Source organism: Armigeres subalbatus, chromosome 1 (assembly GCF_024139115.2).
Source record: "Armigeres subalbatus isolate Guangzhou_Male chromosome 1, GZ_Asu_2, whole genome shotgun sequence".
Lineage (NCBI taxonomy): Eukaryota > Metazoa > Arthropoda > Insecta > Diptera > Culicidae > Armigeres > Armigeres subalbatus.
Genome location: NC_085139.1, coordinates 127719621 through 127739749, shown reverse-complemented (window position 1 = coordinate 127739749; position 20129 = coordinate 127719621). Strand labels below are relative to the sequence as shown.

At 39.9% G+C, this 20129-nt stretch overlaps 1 protein-coding gene across 1 annotated transcript in view; it reads right to left on the bottom strand.

Moving 5' to 3' along the window:
- The window catches only part of LOC134205104 (protein similar), a 406085-nt gene that overhangs the window by 134509 nt on the left and 251447 nt on the right, over positions 1-20129 (bottom strand). The gene's annotated exons all lie outside the window — the stretch shown is intronic.

The window sequence follows — 20129 nt, the reverse complement described above, 5'->3', positions numbered from 1 at the left end:
GTTACGGCAATTCTACGATCAACAAGAAGGATTATCAATTGTTCAGGGCTGCGTTATGTTCGGGGACAGGTTGGTAATTCCAACTATCTACCGGAAAAGATGGATGAATCAATTTCATAAGGGTCATCCGGGGATACAGCGAATGAAAGGCATCGCAAGCAGCTGTGTATACTGGCTGGGATTAGACAGCAAAATAGTTAGTTTTGTTAAAGCCTGTCAACACTGCGCATCCGTTGCACGGTCCCCTCCAAAAGCTGCACCCAAACCGTGGCCGTTCACAAGTGCCCCATGGCAGTGCGTTCATGCTGACTATGCGGGTCCATTGGACGGGAGAGTATTATCTGATAGTTATCGACGCGTACAGCAATTACCGTAGGTTCTGCCAACCCGACATATCACTACGAAAGCCACAGTAAGCCTTCTTCACTTGCTCTTCGCCAACAAAGGAATACCGGAGCTTTTAGTCCCAGACAATGGCACACAGTTCAAGAGTGCAGAGTTCAAGCAGTTTTGCAGTGAAAATGGTTTGCAACATGTCATTACGCCTTCTTTCCATCCGCAATCTAATTCTTCTTCTTCTTCTTCTTATTGGCATTACATCTCCACACTCGCCCCCGCCTCGCAGCTTAGTGTTCATTAAGCACTTCCACAGTTATTAACTGCGAGGTTTCTAAGCCGGGTTACCATTTTTGCATTCGTATATCATGAGGCTAACACGATGATACTTTTATGCCCTGAGAAGTCGAGACAATTTCCAATCCGAAAATTGCCTAGACCGGCACCGGGAATCGAACCCAGCCACCCTCAGCATGGTTTTGCTTTGTAGCCGCGCGTCTTACCGCACGGCTACGGAGGGCCTCGCAATCTAATGGCCAAGCCGAAAGGTTTGTCGACACCTTCAAGCGTGCTGTAGGAAAAAATCAGGAGGGAGAAGGCAACAATACCCAAGCACTGGATGTTTTCCTGTTAAGTTATCGGACTACACCCAATCCGAATGTTCCAGAAAACACATCGCCAAGTGAAATTATATGCGAGCTCCACAGGTACTGAAGTCAGCCATAAGTCAAGCTAACTCAAGCCATCCGAGGACGTTTGCAGCACAGGAAACAAATGGTCTTGAGCTGTCGGTACTGTACTCGAGAAAGTAGGAAAAGTGATGTACAACGTCTGGGTGAACAACAGCAGGATGGTTCGTTCTCACATCAACCGGCTTAGGGCCCGTTTTGCGTCAGGAATGAGAAATACACGAAAGCAAACTTCGAAGCAGTTGCCAATCAACATCTTGCTGAATGAATGGAAATTGCCATGATACCACTGGAAGGTACTAGTCCATCATTGCCGTCTGTAGGTTAGCCTATGGCCACTCCATCATCAAATATAAGGAGCTCAACATCTTCGAAAACAAACAATCATCAAGTGAATCTTCTCCTGTGGCACGGTTACCTAGGCGCTCTTCCCGCAATTGAAGACCGCCTCTACGGTTCCAAGCATACTGCAGATATTAAGAAGGGGCTCCACTATATTTCCTATATCCTACATTTTAATTGTATCGTAACGCAAAGTAATTGATAAATCGAATCACACCACCTCGTACCGTTACGACAATTAGTATTCGTGGAGTAGTAACTAATGTGAAGAAACCCAATTTTATCTTATTTTCATCCATCATGTAAATAACCCATCTAATGCCCAAGACCGCCTAAAGACGCCTTTCTGAACCTTACGCACAACATTATATTGCGTATTCTGTTTAACAGGCTGAGACCCCTTATGGAGTCCTTTTTCGGCGAATAGCAGGCAGGATTTTGTTCCTATGAAACTTTGGATTTTGGGCTGGGGTACTTATCCTTCCCGGATGCTTTATTCATTTCGAAAATAAAAAGTGGTGTCGTTACAATTCACCTGCAAGATTCGTTGAATTCTTGACAAAAAAGGCTATTTTTTGCCGTTATTTTCACATATTGGCTATTTTCGAAAAATTTTGATCACTTTTTCAATCATTTAATATGTTTTGGATTCTCTGTGGACCATAATGAGTATCCTACATGGTAATTCGGTTGATATTATGCAATAATATGTTAAATATTGTTTTTCTTATGCTTTATAAAGTATTATTCAAAAAGTATTTTTATAACGGAAGTTTTAAAGAAAACATATTGAAAGAATAATGTAACAGGGCAGAGAAATAAAAGTTTTAGTAAACCTTGAAACCCACGAAATTTGTTAAATGTATCCAAATTCTACAGTTGTCTAATGGTTATTCCAACAATTTTGACGTTTTTGATATCGGATTAATTCGTCTGTTCAACCCGTTGCTTAATCATTTAAATTTGTAACACTAGTTTTTGTAAGGTTGTCAGTTTAAATTATACCATTTTTGTGATATAAATCATGAAATAATTTTTATAGTCTATTCAGATTACGCCATTTATGATAATAAATATTATGATTAACAGTAACTTGATGCCAATCCCCATACATTAAATGAAAACTGAAGAACTAATGGTTTCCATAGTGTGTGCTGCAGTGGCGTAGCCAGAAAATTGATGTTGAGGGGGGGGGGGCTGATCGGATTTTCTGAACATTTTTTTTATTTGAGAAGGTCAAAAAAAATTTTTTCTTCTAAAAATTTTGTCTCTGTGGGGGGTTTTATGTCCAAAACCACCCCCGTGGCTACGCCACTGGTGTGCTGTATTATTGACTTTAAATTTTTTTTAAAGTCTTTTTCAAAAGTCTATTCCAGTCTTCAAGATTTTTGTGATTTATTTGATGCCAAATATTGATAGTTTTGTTAAAAATAGACAAATACAGACTTCTTCGAAACAGTGTAAAGCTTCACTGTCAAGTTTGGCTTTCCGAATCATCATCTTGAAAAATTAAATATTATGTCAAATTTAATATTTCCTATTCCGATTGTAATTCAAATTTATATTATCACGGATAGAAAAAATAAAGATATCATAAAAAGTTCAGCCCTTTTAAATAAACTTGATTAAGATATTTGGGCGTCAGTTTTGCTTTGAACCTTTACTTATAATTATGTTATGTGTGATAGGATGAATGGCAAAAATTTAGTATGTGTGTACATGTTTGCATATTAATCGTTTATTTCTGTGCTATTGATTTGGATGTCTCGAATCTTAGAGGTTCCTGAATAACTATAAAAAGTATCACTACTAGATGGATGCGTTTTTTGAGGATTCAATAGACAGATTACAAGCAATCTGCAAATGAACGTCAAACAAACAGAGAAAGTGCTTAAGCTAGTCTAACGACGAGCTTTACAACACTTGGGCAATAATCCATAAAAATCACCTTATTGGTGCGTGGCGCCACAGCGTACATCATCGTTTATCCGGTCACATTCGGTCGATTCATAAAATATTGATACGTGATGTGCATTGACTCGCTGCACCAGCTGAGCTACTGGTCCGTCCTGGCATTTGCTTTCCAATGACAACGACCCCGTTTCTCCGGCATCCATGCGTCACATGCCCAACAAGCTTAATTGGAAAAATATATTTTACGTCTTTCTGGGTTCGTTAATTTTTTCTGGTTCACTCTGGTACGGTATGAATATGACATGAGTATCCTCCGGATCCGGTAACGAACGGTGAAGACGATGTCCAACCTTTAGAACAGGACGATATGCGGTGTATTAGCAAATGGAAGATCAAATACTTCTTCTTAGCTTAGCTAAACAGCTGCTACTGGTCCGTGCCTAGGGGGATATTTGTAGTTCCTCGGAAGGATTCCCTCTAAAGTCAAAACAAACGATGCTTTTTTTGGGTCCGTGTATTCATTGTCGCAAGGAAAAGTTCAATCACTTTCGAGTTTGCAGTGCATCGTTCTTAATTTGCAACTCTGTCAGCCACGAGCGATTTATGGACGAAGCTCGTAAAAAAGTACATCAACATTAAACCACGATTCCCTCATCATTTTTGTATGACGTCAACTGGTCCCCATCGCCACTCATATCCTCCATCATATCAGGAAAGTCAGCTTGTCACTTAATGCAATTATCATTCTGATGCTGCACCATCTCAGGCGTGAGCTCAAACGAGCTGGTAGTTCAATGTGATGGCCGTGGAGTAGCATTGATCCCGTCCTCCCATGGCTGAATCGTCCCGCAAAATTATAACAACTTTCAGAACAATAACAAGTGATCCCCAAGTGGAGTCCCCTGCTTCAGGGTGTTCCAAAACAAAATAAGACAGAAAAACAAATTCGTGAAAACCGTTCTGCCATACCGCAATGATAAATATTTACAGCGTCCATTCAATTATGGCATTATTTAAATTATGTTTGGAACACCCTACTGTGCAGTCACCACGACCTCAGTCAACTGCAGCAGTAACCGCTATTGGATGTTGATATTTCCGCTCGTTTGGCCACCGGCTCTAAACAAACGAGAGAAAGAGGGGGACTGCATCCTTTCCGTGCAGTTTATGGCATCGGTAAAAGCTCGGATAATGCTGTTTAATGTTTATTTACTTTTTATCAGCTCCAAACCATATAAACAATTTCGGTGCTCATCTCCTTGTCATAGTCAAGCGATGGCGATGGGATGATGACGACGACGGCGATATGGGATAGGTTGTCCCCGCGAGGATGTTTGCCATGTTCTTTGTCGGCAACGACAACGGACGGATGCACCCGGGAGGTAACATCGTTCCATCTTACCTATTAGTTGGTTGATCTCACGTAATAACGATGATCCTTTATGCGAGCACGTAACAATAACAAGGTGATGTTTGTTACCGAAATTAATATATTTTTCCGTTTCGAACAGGAACGACGTACCCACCCAAAGGGACCTGATGGTGGTACAGGATTATTGAATTTGAAAGATAGAGGAGTTTTTCGGTACATTGTTAGTAGGGGATGGGGCAAAATATAACAAACGATATTATTTTACATCGAAAACAACCAAAAGAAAACTTCCTTTTTAACTACTAGCAGATAACAATGATAATCATCATATTTTTGCTGCTACTTTGATTTATGTGATAATAAAAAACTTTTTTTTAAATTCAAATGCATTTTTTTTCCTTCAAAATATTAAACGTCCATACTTATCTGTAAGCTTGGCGTAATTTTTGCATTATCGAATATTTCATATCAATTCGGCATCGCTCAACAACAAAAAGCTATGCTTCAAAATGCACACGTTTCAAAGATTATCGTCCATCAATATAGCATTCAGTACCGTTGGATCAGAAAAGTTTCACTTTTAGGTTGATGCCTTCACGACACAATGACAGTTCGATACAATTTGATGGAACTTGGAGGATTACAATGGAGAGAGCATCTTCGTCAGCACAAAAGAACCACATCGTAATTTTTGCTGATTGGAATGTTTTGAACTGTGATGAGAATCAATTTATTTTTGATCAAATTTTGGAGTTTTGAAAGTACAAAAAAACTTACTGATGTTAGGAACGGCTGTATCGGCTTGAAAAAAACTGTGTTAATTTATTCTATTTAATTAACTTACCAATGTGATTTTTTAAATTTGATAAAGTTCAACTCAAGCTAAGAAATAGCGTTAATATTGAGATATAATAATGTCTGCCAGCTTTCCTTACATTGCCAGTTTCAATGAAATGGTTAGCAGAACCGTATTTCCTACAGCGCAAAGTGGTGTCCCTTCGCAAATTGAAACTTCTGTGATGTTAAGCAATCGTTGACTCCGCAATGTTCGGTGGGAAAACTGAGTCTGAATCCTTGTGCTTATTTTGTTTTAAAATAATAACCTTAGCAAAAATAATCAAATTCATACAACCCTCATTAATATTGCAATGGGTGGCTGTTGGGTGGTTGAAGGTAATGCGCTGGCTGCTAATACCCCGCCACTTCTAATAAACACAGGAGTTAAGGAACCTTGCTGGAAATATATCGTGGTTCATATGCTGCTTTTCATCATCAGCTGAAGGCCGGTACACGTTATCGTTGAACTCGTTCTCGAGAATTAGAGAAGGTTATCGTTTGGCTGAGTATTGGTTCTCTGATGCGTAACGGCCATGGCAACTTTTTGATTATTTATCGAGAATGAAGTGTTTGATTTGATGGAAAGTATTATTTGAAACAAAATAAATGAATGGTTGATATCTTAATCCTTCTATTTTTTTTAGTACGGGTTGTTAGTTTTGAAACGAGTTGCATATTAATCTTTATTTTTCTCGGAATAACAAGATGTAGGTTGGTTACGAATAGTAGTAGCATACTGCGTACTGTTATTGTTTCATGTTGCCTTTGTCAACCAAACTCCCAAATTTTTTTCCTTGCACAAAGAACTTATGATAGTGAACACCTGGGACGTAATCACAAACTAGAAAACAAAATTTATGTCGATTCAAAATTATGCCCAAATGCTCTTCGAGTGTTCAGAGGGATAAATTGAAAAATAAATATTAAGATAAATGAAATCTAAAGACTTATCGGATTTAATTTCAAAATGTATAAAAGAAAATGTAATTGCTCTATTACATTGTCATTTTTTGTCCAGAAAACCCCAATTAAAAGAAAATACTTGTGTCGTGTTTACTAAATTCTAAATAATACGTTTAACGATTAGGGTTCATTATGCAAGTAGGGGGAATGACGGCTTTGGCAGGTTTTGTTCTATTATTGGCAGGGGGTTTTTTATGACTGACTAGGCTCAAATTTGGCCTAAACATTCTTTGCATATCAAAGAATATTGCGGCCAAATTTCATAAAATTTGGTCGACAAAAACCCCCCTGCCAATAATAGAACAAAACCTGCCAAAGCCGTCTTTCCCCCTACTTAAATTCGTGTTTAAGTGCTTATGTAACCCAATTTCATTCAAGAAAAGGGTAATATGAATTACATAACAGTAAGTACCTATGTATAACAGTAGAGCCAACAATAGATCACATATTGCTAAATTGGCCTGGTTTCGTGTTCAATTAGTGTATTACCTAATTCGCGTAATTGCCAGAAAATCCCTTCGTCATTTTCTGTCTGATCTCAATGTAGAAGCTCCAATATTTTGTTTTTCACAAAAGAATAAAAGTAACAATACGCACGCAGTGGATATGTATGTCTAAAAAAATGAACCATTGATGTCGTATTTCATAACCGGTAGGCGTGACATTTCCTGCATGCTTTGTGTCAAAATGAACGATCATGTTACCCTTAACAATAACAACAATGTGTGTGACATCTAGCAGATGAAAGTAACAAAACGATGTTCATTGCTGACGATTCAAGCGCTTTTTATTCCAACGGGCTTGGCAACTGGGGGAAAAACAGGTGTGTCAAGTTACTCTATCTTTAAACACTTATTTAGATCTGCAATAAAACGTTCCATTCGAGCGATGCAACGTAAATTCTGTTCAGCTTAAAACCACATTCCTGCAGCGAAGAGAAAACAGAAATTCGATTCATACGTGACGGGAATTTACCAAAACGCAATTTGGTAATTGAGAGAAACTGCACTTTGAAGTTTTTAACTTTTAAGAGGGCGCTATGTCACGACTCACCTCAGTTGTAATTAATCTAATATGTACAATTAATTAGCTGGATTAATTAAGCTGTTCCATCGTGTTCAACCGTGTTTTTTGTTGACTAGTGCCAGTAGCCTTAGATATGAGGATCTGATTCTGCTTACAAACTTGACTAAAACAGCAGCTTTGGTCCCCAGGCCAGGACATTGATACCGAAAATGGGATTCAAATTGGCATTCAGCTGGAATGCACCGGCTAAACAAATTAGCATATTTTTAATTTGACTTGGACGAGCTTATCGTACTGTTTCACCATCTACCCCTTTGAACAGCTCGGCGGCCAACAGCATCAGTTCGTTATTTGATTTACCAAAATCCATAGAAAAAATCTCCATCCAACAAACATCAACCTGAAGTGCAGTCCGCCTCTGCGCCCACCAACGCGGGAGTCAAAACGCTACAGTACATTGACTGACGTTCGTTTCGTCAAAATAGCCCAAAACCATCGTTAAACCTCCAACGTGCATCGCTTGCTCGCCCGTCGAGGTGGTTCAGTATCCTTTTTTTTACAATTCCTTCAAAATATGCTTTTACACCGAGGAAGAAAAATGCGAACCGATCCGATTTCGATGTAAATATTTCCGAACATTCACAACCGGGCCCCGAAGCATCGAAATGAAAACTTGATTTCTGCTCTTCCCGTACGTTCACTCGTGGTTTAAAACGTCAGCCAGTTGAGGGTGGTTAGTACTATGATGGTAATAAAATTTACATTTATTAGTTTGGAGCGAGTTGGACCGACTGCAGGCGAGGGCAACATCAGCAAGATTTGATTTTTTCGACGGAACAAAACATGAGATGAGATCGGATTTCATCAAACCAAATTCTTACCGGCGCACGGTAAGGTGGGGTAAAGTTCTATTGATGCAGTAGTTCCGAAGATTTCCGAAGGAAAAGGAAAAATCACATAAAGCTATCGGAGAAGGTTAAACGATCTTAGATTTAAGAACAAGATCTGGATAAAATACTTTAGAAATAGAAATCATTTCCATACGTACGACTCAAGTAATAAGATGCGAATTACAGTTTATAAAATTGAGTGAAAATATTAATTTTAATGCATATAAATGATTAAATCTTAATGCTCCTATGTTGCGATAAATTTTTTCTAAAATGACATTACTTTAAATCTGTTTAAATGATAATAATTGTTTAGCCTCATGTCGAAATGCATAGCAAGGCACGGTTAAAGTATTAATAAAATATACGTCAAAGGTGCTGGGTAATAGAGGAAGATCCTCCAGTATCGGACACCACGCAAAGTTCCTAAATTAACCTGGGTTTTCTCGAATTGTACACTAGAAACGTGAAATATGATCGTTTGATTCGGACGAATCATATTTGAGCTTTAAAATATGTTTTTTCGAAGATGTTTCAAAAGTGGGCCTTATTTTGAAGGCTTAATGTCACACGTTGAATCAAAATCGATTAGCCTGTTTCAATTGGGGTATAAAACATAAAAGCATTCATAGTTTATTTTCATGGTCATCCAAGAAATCCCTGGAATGAAGCCTGATGGTCTACACTCGTAACCAGATTTCTATCGGCCAGTTTCAAATGTGGTACATGTCCAGAACAGAACGATATGCGGAGGTTCTATGAGTCTGTCAATGGCGTGCGGAGAAAGACAGCGCCATCTCCCGTCATGTGCAAGGACCAACAAGGGAATTTTCTGACAGATAAAACCGAAGTGGCTGCCAGGTGGAAGCAACACTTCGTGACTTTCTTGAATAGTGGAAGTGACGGTGCATCGGTGAGCAGAATAAATATTAGCGACGATGGACAAGCTGTGGAGTTGCCTACACTAGTTGAGGTTAAAAAAACTGTTAAAGAGCGGAAAAACAATAAGGCTGCGGGGAAGGACCAGCTCCCGGCTGAACTTCTCAAACATGGCAGTGAGCAGCTTTATGAAGTTCTGCACCATATTATGTCGAAAATATGGGAAGTCGAGGAAATTCCTGCTAGCTGGTTGGATGGCCTCATTTGCCCTTTCTTCAAGAAAGGGCACAGACTGGAGCGCGCCAATTACCGAGGAATATTCCTTCTTAATTCGGCGTACAAAATTATGTCCCGTATTCTGTTCACCAGATTGAGACCGCTTGAAGAGTCATTCGTCGGCGAATACCAAGCAGGTTTTCGTAAGGGCCGATCAACGACGGATCAAATGTTTACCCTGAGACAAATCCTTGATAAATTCCGGGAGTACAACTTGCAGACACATCATCTGTTTATTGATTTCAAGGCGGCGTACGATTCAGTGAAACGGAATGAATTATGGCAAATTATGCTTGAACATGGTTTTCCGGCGAAACTGATACGGCTGATTCGTATAACGGATCGTTGGACGGATCGAAATCAAGTGTAAGGGTTGCGGATGAAATATCGACGTCGTTTATTACCTGAGATGAACTAAAGCAGGGTGATGCACTCTCGAATCTACTGTTTAATATAGCGCTCGAGGGAGCGATTAGGAGAGCTGGTGTGCAATGAAGCGGTACCATTATCACAAAATCGCATATGCTCCTGGGATTTGCGGACGATATCGATATTATCGGGATTGATCACCGTGCCGTGGAAGAGGCTTTTGTGCCTTTTAAGAAGGAGACAGCGAGGATTGGACTCACGATCAATACCAGCAAAACGAAGTATATGGTCGCTGGCAATCAACGTAAGTTCATTAGTGGTGGTGGTAGCGAAATGGTGCTGGATGGTGAAAAGTTTGAAGTGGTAGAAAAATTTGTGTATCTTGGAACATTAGTGACGTGCGATAATGATGTTACCCGCGAGGTGAAAAGGCGTATTGCAGCTGCAAATAGGGCTTATTATGGACTTCGTAACCAGCTTAAGTCCCGTAGTCTGCAAACGAAAACAAAACTCGCGCTGTATACTACTCTGATTCTTCCAGTGGCTTTATACGACCATGAAACATGGACGTTAAAGGAGGCTGATCGGAGAGCTTTCGGAGTGTTTGAGCGTAAGGTGCTGCGGACAATACTCGGCGGTAAACAGGAGAACGGTATCTGGCGGCGCTGCATGAATCACGAATTGTACCAGGTGTATAAAGGGTTGGATATTATAAAACTTATTCAACACGGCAGACTACGGTGGGCTGGTCACGTTGTTCGTATGCCGGAATAACGTCAAGCGAAGAAAATATTTAGTAGAGAACCCGGAAGAGGCCGCAGGCTTCGTGAAAGGCCGCGTACACGATGGCTTTTTGCAGTTGAAGAGGACCTGAGGGCGCTCAATGTTAAGGGCGACTGGAAGCGATTGGCCCAGGATAGAGTCCAGTGGACTCTATTCGGCGTAGGTTCATCGAAGAGCTGTAGCCCATCAAGTATCAAGTAAGTACATGTCCTTTATGGCTATGGCATATTTTCAGTGGCATCCAAGATTTATTGATGTGAATTTTGATAGATTACACTGGACGACAAAATTGTCTTCGAAATGCATGCCGCATTTGTAGTTCACGACTTCGGAAATAGACTGGTGACTGGCGATAGCTGATTGTTTTGGAAAACTCCGAGATTATTTGGTCACAACATAGAGAGTGTTCGTCGCTTACTTGTCGTTGAAGTCACTTGCATGCTTTATGCTCATAGAGGCTAAATAATGATTCATTTTGACAATATTATAAGTTTGTGTCCCTATTATTTATGTTTCCAAGAGAACATTGGGTTCCCAGGCGGCACTATAGGTTGTTACATATGTACAAATGTACTTTGATGGTCACATTCAACACATTTGTTAATACACCGAATTGACTTGGCAGTACAACATTCAGAGCGCTTACAGTCTTAGAGCCTGTTAACTGTTGAATGCTCTGAGGACGACTGAAATGATGGATGGATTTCAGATGCTTGATAAGGAAACAATCCCCCCCCTTCCGCCTACCCTATGAAATTTACAAAATGGGTCTTACGATCCGGAAGCCCGGTTACTAATGGCGAGGAGACCTACAACCCTGGAGGAACAGGGTTAAGCCCGCACGCTTGCAATTATGGGACTACAAGCCCCGTTATCAGGAGATTAATGATGAAAGTAATATTAATATTCGCCATACAGAAGTTCTGCCACCAACATTTTAAATGCCTCGGTATTATAATCTCTGCGAAAGCAATGCGCTACCCGAGCAAAAATGAATAACTAATTGATAACAAATTGTATTATCCGGTTATCGAACATATTGATAACTGAACTTGTTATCATTTTGGCTGAATTAACAGCCAACATAACAAAAATGATACCAGAATTTTATTCCTGTAATAACTACCTGAAAACAAATTAGGTTATCACCGATACCAAATTGATAACACATTTTGGTATACATGTTATTCGCTCAAATAACAAATTAAGTTATTATTTAGTTATCAGCCATCACTGTTTTATCGACCAAAATAGTTAAATCTTCTTTACCGACTTCGTTACGCATTGAAAAAAATGTTGGCATTCACTGGGAATCGAACTCGAATCGAATGATTGTACTTCGTCGTCTCTAGGCACTCACCCAATTATGCTTTCTTACGCGAGCAGGAGAGAAGAGCACTACGCTTTCTACGATCTTGCATTTACTGAAGACTATTTATAATCACATCATGATGCCATAACCATTTATGTGAATAACAGTCGGCTGGACAGAGTGCAAAGCAGAATAACTTATTAATAACAAACTTAATTATCCAGTTATATTGATAACTAGCATTGTTATCATTCTGGTTGAATTACAAGTCAACATAACAAAAATGATAACCGAAATGAATTTAATTCAAAATAGCGATTCGGCAATCATTTAGGACAAATACAGTTCATCGTCTTTTATTGAATACATTTTATTTTCGGTTGTGACCAATTAAATAATAGGCTTAGGTAAGTTTTTCTCTCTTGTATTATCAATCATTAGGTTGCTATCAGCGCCATGCTGTAAATCGATTTCGGTTATAAGTTTTATTCAAACTAAACCACAACCTTGCATTCCACAGTGAAACATTTCATGTTTTCATATGCATATATAAACATAAACACTGCTGATCCCAGGAAGAATTATTCTGTGAAAAAATGTAATTATTCGTTGGATCCGTCCTTTCAACATCGACTATTGGAGGTTTGACTGCAGATGATCTTGCTCGTTTGCGTTCAAACCTAGGTTTAAACTGTCAATAGTTGAACAATTAGTCTTTGGTTGAGCACATTGCTAAATCGACTAAAGTGCGAGCATGATTGTTTTCTATCCACAACACACCAGATCGTTGAAACTTCTTGATTATCCTACACTTCTAGTTAAATTTTCCGCTTCCCCATATACATAAGCACTGTGGATCCCAAGACGAATTATATTGCGGTTAGTCAAGACCATTCACCGTTCCTGAATGAGCACATGCCCTTGGATCATATGTTCGAGGAGCTGCAAGGCCATTTTAAGTACTTATTTAAACTACAATGCTTGGTTTTAGATACATATTTCATTATTCAACTACACCTGAAATGAAAGTAAAGTAAATAAGCATAGTAAAACAAATAGGAAAATTTAAACTTTTGTGGAAATTCCTTTGTTGGCAGAGAAACAAACAAATCAGTAGATATTGTTAGTAACGAGGATCACAGTCACATCACAGTCTGCTTAGACGAAAATTTCAGTTCAGTGTTTGGAAACAGCTCTTGTCACACTATATTCATAGCATATAGGCCGGGTACATTTAGCAGAAGTTAGTATTGTACCTTGCAACAAAATGACATCTTTCATGATCATTTTTTCAAGGCTTCTACAGATCTAGCATTCATCGCTATAAACCACCACGTGACGGTCAAAATTTCAAAATTATCAAAGTAGATTTTTTGCTACAGGTATGTTTTTCTCAGGCGACTATCTGGCGCTTGTTTTTGGTTGCGTTGAAAAATAAGCGGAAGAGTAGATTTTTTTATGCGCTGTACGATATGTTTGAAAGAATAGAATGCTTAACGCGATATCTGAACGACGCGAAATTTAGAAGAAAATACCAAATTTGTATTGATAATACATTTAGTTATTATTCAGTTATCAGTTAATCACATGATTGATAACTAAATATCAAGTTGATAATAAGGATAACTAATCTTGTTATCAGTTTGATATCATTTCAGTTATCTGCCTTTGCTGTTTATGGTGTCCGAAGAGGAATGCAAGCTGCTTGCTCCATGTCAGTAGACCCGAGCCAACGGGGATTCCGACACCGGCCATCCTCTTGGATAAAGAGAGGGATCCTGTGATTTCCAGAAGTGAATACGGCGAATATGGCAGCTTTGCGACAAATGATCACTACCACACGAGGCCAGAATGACAAGATAGCCACCTCGGCACAGGCAGCATCGGCGGGTGTGGACGGAGGCACCCCTGAAGCAGCTCTAACGTACTGAAGGTCGATGACAGCGAATCAATGAGGTTACGGCGAGTAAGGTAGGTAAGCCTTTCTATCAATAACAGCCTAATTAACTGCAGCTTTTTGTTTTTGGTCCAGCGAGTATTGGATACGGACACTTAAAAGATGTTATGTTAGGGATGGAATGTTCTTCCAACTTGATGCTTGCGCCGGACAGTTGTATCTGTCAACAAGGATAAGGATAAGGTTGGCCAATGCAGGTAAGTTTAAAGCATTAGAGAAGGCAGCTATCAATAATACCCTAACATATCTATAACGGAGTGCTTTGTTGTTGCTCTTGTTGGGCTTGTGTAGGGGTAGAGTGTTGATCAAATTTACTCTTGTTCTGCAGTTGATTGCAGAAGTGGTACAAAAATGTTAGACACTGGTCAATTGAATGATCATGAACCTAAAGGAGGATCCATTAATTACGTAATGCAAACATTTGCCATTTTCAACCTCCTTCACCCCTATGTCACACTTTTTGTATGAATCAGTCAAAAATTTTGTAGGATTGTCACACTTCGGCCAAACCCCCCTCCCCCCTTCAAGCGTTACATACCAACACGGGGTCAGACAGTTGGTGCACCGTTCTCCGACAAGCGTGCCCACAAGATGGTCCAACGGAGGAATGCGCATACTGCGATTTATGCCTTACGACGACAACCAAGAAGATGTTGTCGACACAAATGAAAATATAAAATTTGGACGGCAGGGAACTAAACAGAAATAGGGTGACCGCTAGGACCAACCCTTGGAACAAACCTGCTTTCTCTTGGTAGGTAAGTATTTGGAAAGAAAGCCCCGTGAGGAAGTTTCAGATAAATGCCAAAATGTTGTCCAATTCGGTGAAGCACATAAGGCGTCCAAGTACGATTGAACGTCTTCGAGATATAAAGGGAGACAAGCTCGACACGAAAGACAAGGCGCTGTAGAGAAGATCCGCTAAATTGGTGAGGTACGAACCCGTTCCGTAGCCGGGCCGAAGGCGTGTTATCGGTAATTTAGTCTTCCATGAGCTTTAAATCTGGCCTCCTCTCGTCTCGGAGTTGGCGGTTGACCACCCAGGTAACCAAGCACTATTCTCGCCTTTTCGGTTATATAGGGTTACAGTACAGAACTTGTGAAATCTGCGATATAATTAAAGTCGCACGTATGACTTATAATGCTTACGATTACCCTGGACGCCTTTCGACGACCTTGGATGCGCAGTTAAATCGATCGGTATTTGGAGGCATCGCATCATTTTTGGGAATTAGTATGATGAGACTGAGCCGCCAGCGTTCCCGATCCCATACGGGCCTGATGATTTCCCTCTGCTCTTGATCGATGGGCAATGTATTGGGGAACCCCTGCGATTGCCACTAAGTGCATTGACTCTCACCTCCAGAGTTCGATGGCTGACTGGGACGAACTTATGGAGTCGCCTTACTCCCTTACTCCCCTTACTTCATTCTTTTTTTCTTGGATTACGAAGCGGCATGCGTAGTGGTTTTCTATAGCATAGACCATTCTCGAATGATCAGGGGAAGCCCTCCAAAGGGAATGGAGGGCCTTTCTACTCTCTTTAACCACCTGACGCGTTTCGTCCCACCACCAGCAGAAAGCACACAGCTTATTAATTCTTCAATGACCGCCTCCGTAACAGTTGACTCTATGGAGTTGACTGATCCTATTCGGCTAGTCAATGAAGTGAGGCAAGGATGTAGGCTATCCCCGCAACTGTTCCTCATCGTAATCGACATGATCATGGAGGTGGGTACCAAACCGTGGGCTGCTCTGGCAGCCAATTACCATAGAGTACCTAAACTACTTCGATGTGGCTGATGGTATTGAAGAAAAGGTTGAATAAACTGGAAAAACGCTCCTCTAGGGCGGGTAACACCATCAATGTCAACAAGACCGAATCTATGGATGTCAACACGAACAACCCTTCCATATTTACGGTGACAAGCAGCGGAGAAGGTCGAAAACGTTCAATATCTTGGTTGCCAGTACGGGTCAAGAAGACTAGGGCTGCATTTGCGAGTTTACGAAAGATAGTGCGATCCAATCAGATTAGTCAACGCAACAAATTGCGAAAAATCAACTCTAACCTGAAATCGGTGTTGTTATACGCCAGTGTGACGCGGTGTGTATCATCAGGGATTACGCAGATGGTACAAGTATTCATCAACCGATGTTGTGGGGTGAGGAACTGCGGACAAACTTGTTCGACGACAGCGTACAGCGAATTTAGGGTTTTCTTCATCAGATCACATTTAATACATACAAATATTATTCGATTAGACTGAATTCACTTTAAACGGATTTTCAGAAAGGTATCGAAAGGATCGACAAAAAGGTAATTTTTAACTCCTTTGACGATTGTAAGAACAATAAGTGTTATGTCTTGTCTCGTCGCGTCTTTAAGTGTAGACTGAATTCTCTTTATTGCGAATAACAACGAATGTGTCATAACTGAGCACATGTTTCATACTGACAAATTCTAGACCTTTACCGCCCAGTCTCTCCTCTTCATCAATCAAAGACCAGATTTCGGTTGATGAGAGAATGTACCCTCAGAAGTACTCAGTTTTTATGAGTTTCCATGAGTGAAGCATTAAATTAACTTAAATTAACCGAAAAAGTCATTTGGTCGAATAGGTTATTTGGCCGAAAAGGTCAGTTGGAAAGTGAGAAAGAGCCAAACGATCTGTTCAGCCAAATAACCTTTTCAGCCAAATGTCATGTTCGGCCAAATGTCCTTTTCGACCAAATGACCTATTCGGCCAAATGTCCTATTCGGTCAAATGTCCTATTTGGCCGAATGACCTATTCGGCCGGATGACCCGTTCGGCCAAATGGTTTTCGGCCTAACAGTTTGTTCTGCCTAGTGGCATTCGACCAAATGACTTTCGGCCTTTCACTGTTATGTGGTTCTAATTTTTTGTTGTGATTTGTGCCTACTATAGTAACGCTCCTTAACCCTTTCAGGCCCACGGGGTCATATATGACCCCAACAGAAAAATGGATGTATAAAATCGCACGATGGATAAAAGTGAACGGTCTCTTCAGCGAAATGGCTTGAAATTAACTCCCCTATCAGGGAAAAATATTAGGCATGGACAAAAACGGCCTTACGGCAGCCTAGAACGTCATGAACTTGGTGAAGTTATGAACAATACAATATAAGGTATATTGGCAGGGGATTTTACTGTTTCAAAAAAAGATTTTGTATCGAACGTATCCGTAGAGATACCGTGATACACAATAAACTATTTTTAATCTTCCTTGGACGTCCTAGGCCTAGTCCAAACTATCCATGAGTTCAGGACTTGAAATCTACAATTGCAAAAAAGTGTTTTTTGTTACTCTTTGTTTATTCGAGTATTAAACCATGTTCCTTACATGTTATAGAAGGTGGTAAAACACCGCAATGTGTTTCTGGAGTATTCTGGGTCATCCAAACTATCCTTGAGATCAGGACTTGAGATCTACAGCTGGAAGAGAATCTTTTTTCAGTACTCAAAGCGTCAATAGGCATTCACTTATATCCATTATACCTCTTGGGAGGTTAACGGATATCGTAAGACAGTTTAGAGATATTCTGGGTCATCCAAACTGTCCTTGAGTTCGGGACTTGAGATCTACAGCTGGAAGAAAATCTTTTTTCAGTAGTCAAAGCTTCAATAGGCATTCACTTATATCCATTACACCTCTTCGGAGGTCAACGGATATCGTAAAATAGTTTTGAGATATTCTGGGTCATCCAAACTGTTCTTGAGTTCTGAACTTAAGATCTACAATTGCAAGAATAGCCTTTTTCAGTACTCAAGCTTCAATATGTTTTCAATTATATTCATTACTCCTCCTGGGAGGGCAAGGGATATCGTAAGAGGATTTTGAGATATTCTGGGTCATCCAAACTGTCATTGAATTCGGGACTTGAGATCTACAGCTGGAAGAGAATCTTTTTTCAGTACTCAAAGCTTGAATAGGCATTCATTTAAATCCATTACATCTCTTGGGAGGTCAACGGATATCGTAAGACAGTTTAGAGATATTCTGGGTCATACAAACTGTCCTTGAGTTCAGGACTTGACATCTACAGCTCGACGAAACTCTTTTTTTAGTACTCAAAGCTTCAATAGGCATTCACTTATATCCATTACACCTCTTAGGAGGTCAACGGATATCGTAAGATAGTTTTGAGATATTCTGGGTCATCCAAACTGTCCTGGAGTTCAGGACTTGAGATCTACAGCTGGAAGAAAATGTTTTTTCAGTACTCAAAGCTTGAATAGGCATTCACTTATATCCATTACACCTCTTGGGAGGTCAACGGATATCGTTAGAAAGTTTTGAGATATTCTGGGTCATCTAAACTGTCCTTGAGTTCGGGACTTGAGATCAACAGCAGGAAGAAAATCTTTTTTTAGTACTCAAAGCTTCAATAGGCATTCACTTATATCCATTACACCTCTTGGGAGGTCAACGGATATCGTAAGATAGTTTTGAGATATTCTGGGTCATCCAAACTGTTCTTGAGTTCTGAACTTAAGATCTACAGTTACAAGAATAGCCTTTTTCAGTACTCAAGCTTCAATAGGTTTTCAATTATATTCATTACTCCTCCTGGGAGGGCAAGGGATATCGTAAGACAGTTTAGAGATATTCTGGGTCATCCAAACTGTCCTTGAGTTCGGGACTTGAGATCTACAGCTGGAAGAAAATCTTTTTTCAGTAGTCAAAGCTTCAATAGGCATTTACTTATATCCATTACACCTCTTGGGAGGTGTCCTCCTTAGCCGTGCGGTAAAACGCGCGGCTACAAAGTAAGACCATGCTGAGGGTGGCTGGGTTCGATTCCCGGTGCCAGTCTAGACAATTTTCGGATTGGAAATTGTCTCGACTTCCCTGGGCATAAAAGTATCATCGTGTTAGCCTCATGATAAACGAATGCAAAAATGGTAATTTGGCTTAGGAATCTCGCAGTTACCAACTGTGAAAGTGCTTAATGAACACTAAGCAGCGAGGCGGCTCTGTCCCAGTGTGGGGATGTAATGCCAATAAGAAGAAGAAGAAGAAGACCTCTTGGGAGGTGAACGGATATCGTAAGATAGTTTTGATATATTCAGGGTCATCCAAACTGTTCTTGAGTTCTGAACTTAAAATCTACAGTTGCAAGAATATCTTTTTTCAGTACTCAAGCTTCAATATGCTTTCAATTATATTAATTACTCCTCCTGGGAGGCCAAGGGATATCGTAAGAGAGTTTTGAGATATTCTGGGTCATACAAACTGTCCTTGAGTTAGGGACTTGAGATCTACAGCTGGATGAGAATCTTTTTGCAATACTCAAAGCTTGAATAGGCATTCACTTATATCCATTACTCCTCTTGGGAGGCCAAGGGATATCGTAAGATAGTTTTGAGATATTCTGGGTCATCCAAACTGTCCTTGAATTCTGAACTTAAAATCTACAATTGTACCAGATGGGTGTGTCGCTATACTGAGTTGTGATGTGTAATCATTTTACCAATTTCATCTGCTGGAAGGTCAGCAGATATCATCATAACATGGCTGCGAGATGTTCTGGGTCATCTAAGCTATCCTTGAGTTCAAAACATGAGATTCACAGTTGTGACGACGGATTTTTTCGCTATTATAAGTTGTGATATAACATCAACTAAACTTGTTTCACCTTCTGGAAAGTCAAATACATCATACAATGGTTTCGAGATGTTCTGTGTCTTACAAACTTCCCTTGAGTTTGGAGCTTGGAATCTACAGTTGCAACAACAGGTTACTATACTAAGTGGAGATGGGTAATAAATTACACTCATTCCATTTTCTGGGACAGACATCATAAAATGGTTACGAGATGATCTGGGTCTTCCAGATTAACTTCGAGCTCTTAGCTTAGGACCTATGCTTGTAAAACAGATTTAATCGACATTCCATGTTGTGATATGTGTAGTACATAGAGCAATAATCTCTAATAGCAATTTTAACTTACTCGAATAACTGGTGTTTGTTGTTTTTTTGGATCTTTTTATTTTACTTTTTTTTGTTACTTATATTTACAGCTATTTACAGGTAAGTTAACATTGCTATTAGGGGTTATTGCTCTATTTACTACATCTACGAAATACCATCAAGCGTCCTAAACGATACAATGATCAGTATGTGTATTGGGTATTCTGGTAAGATTGATGAACTGAAA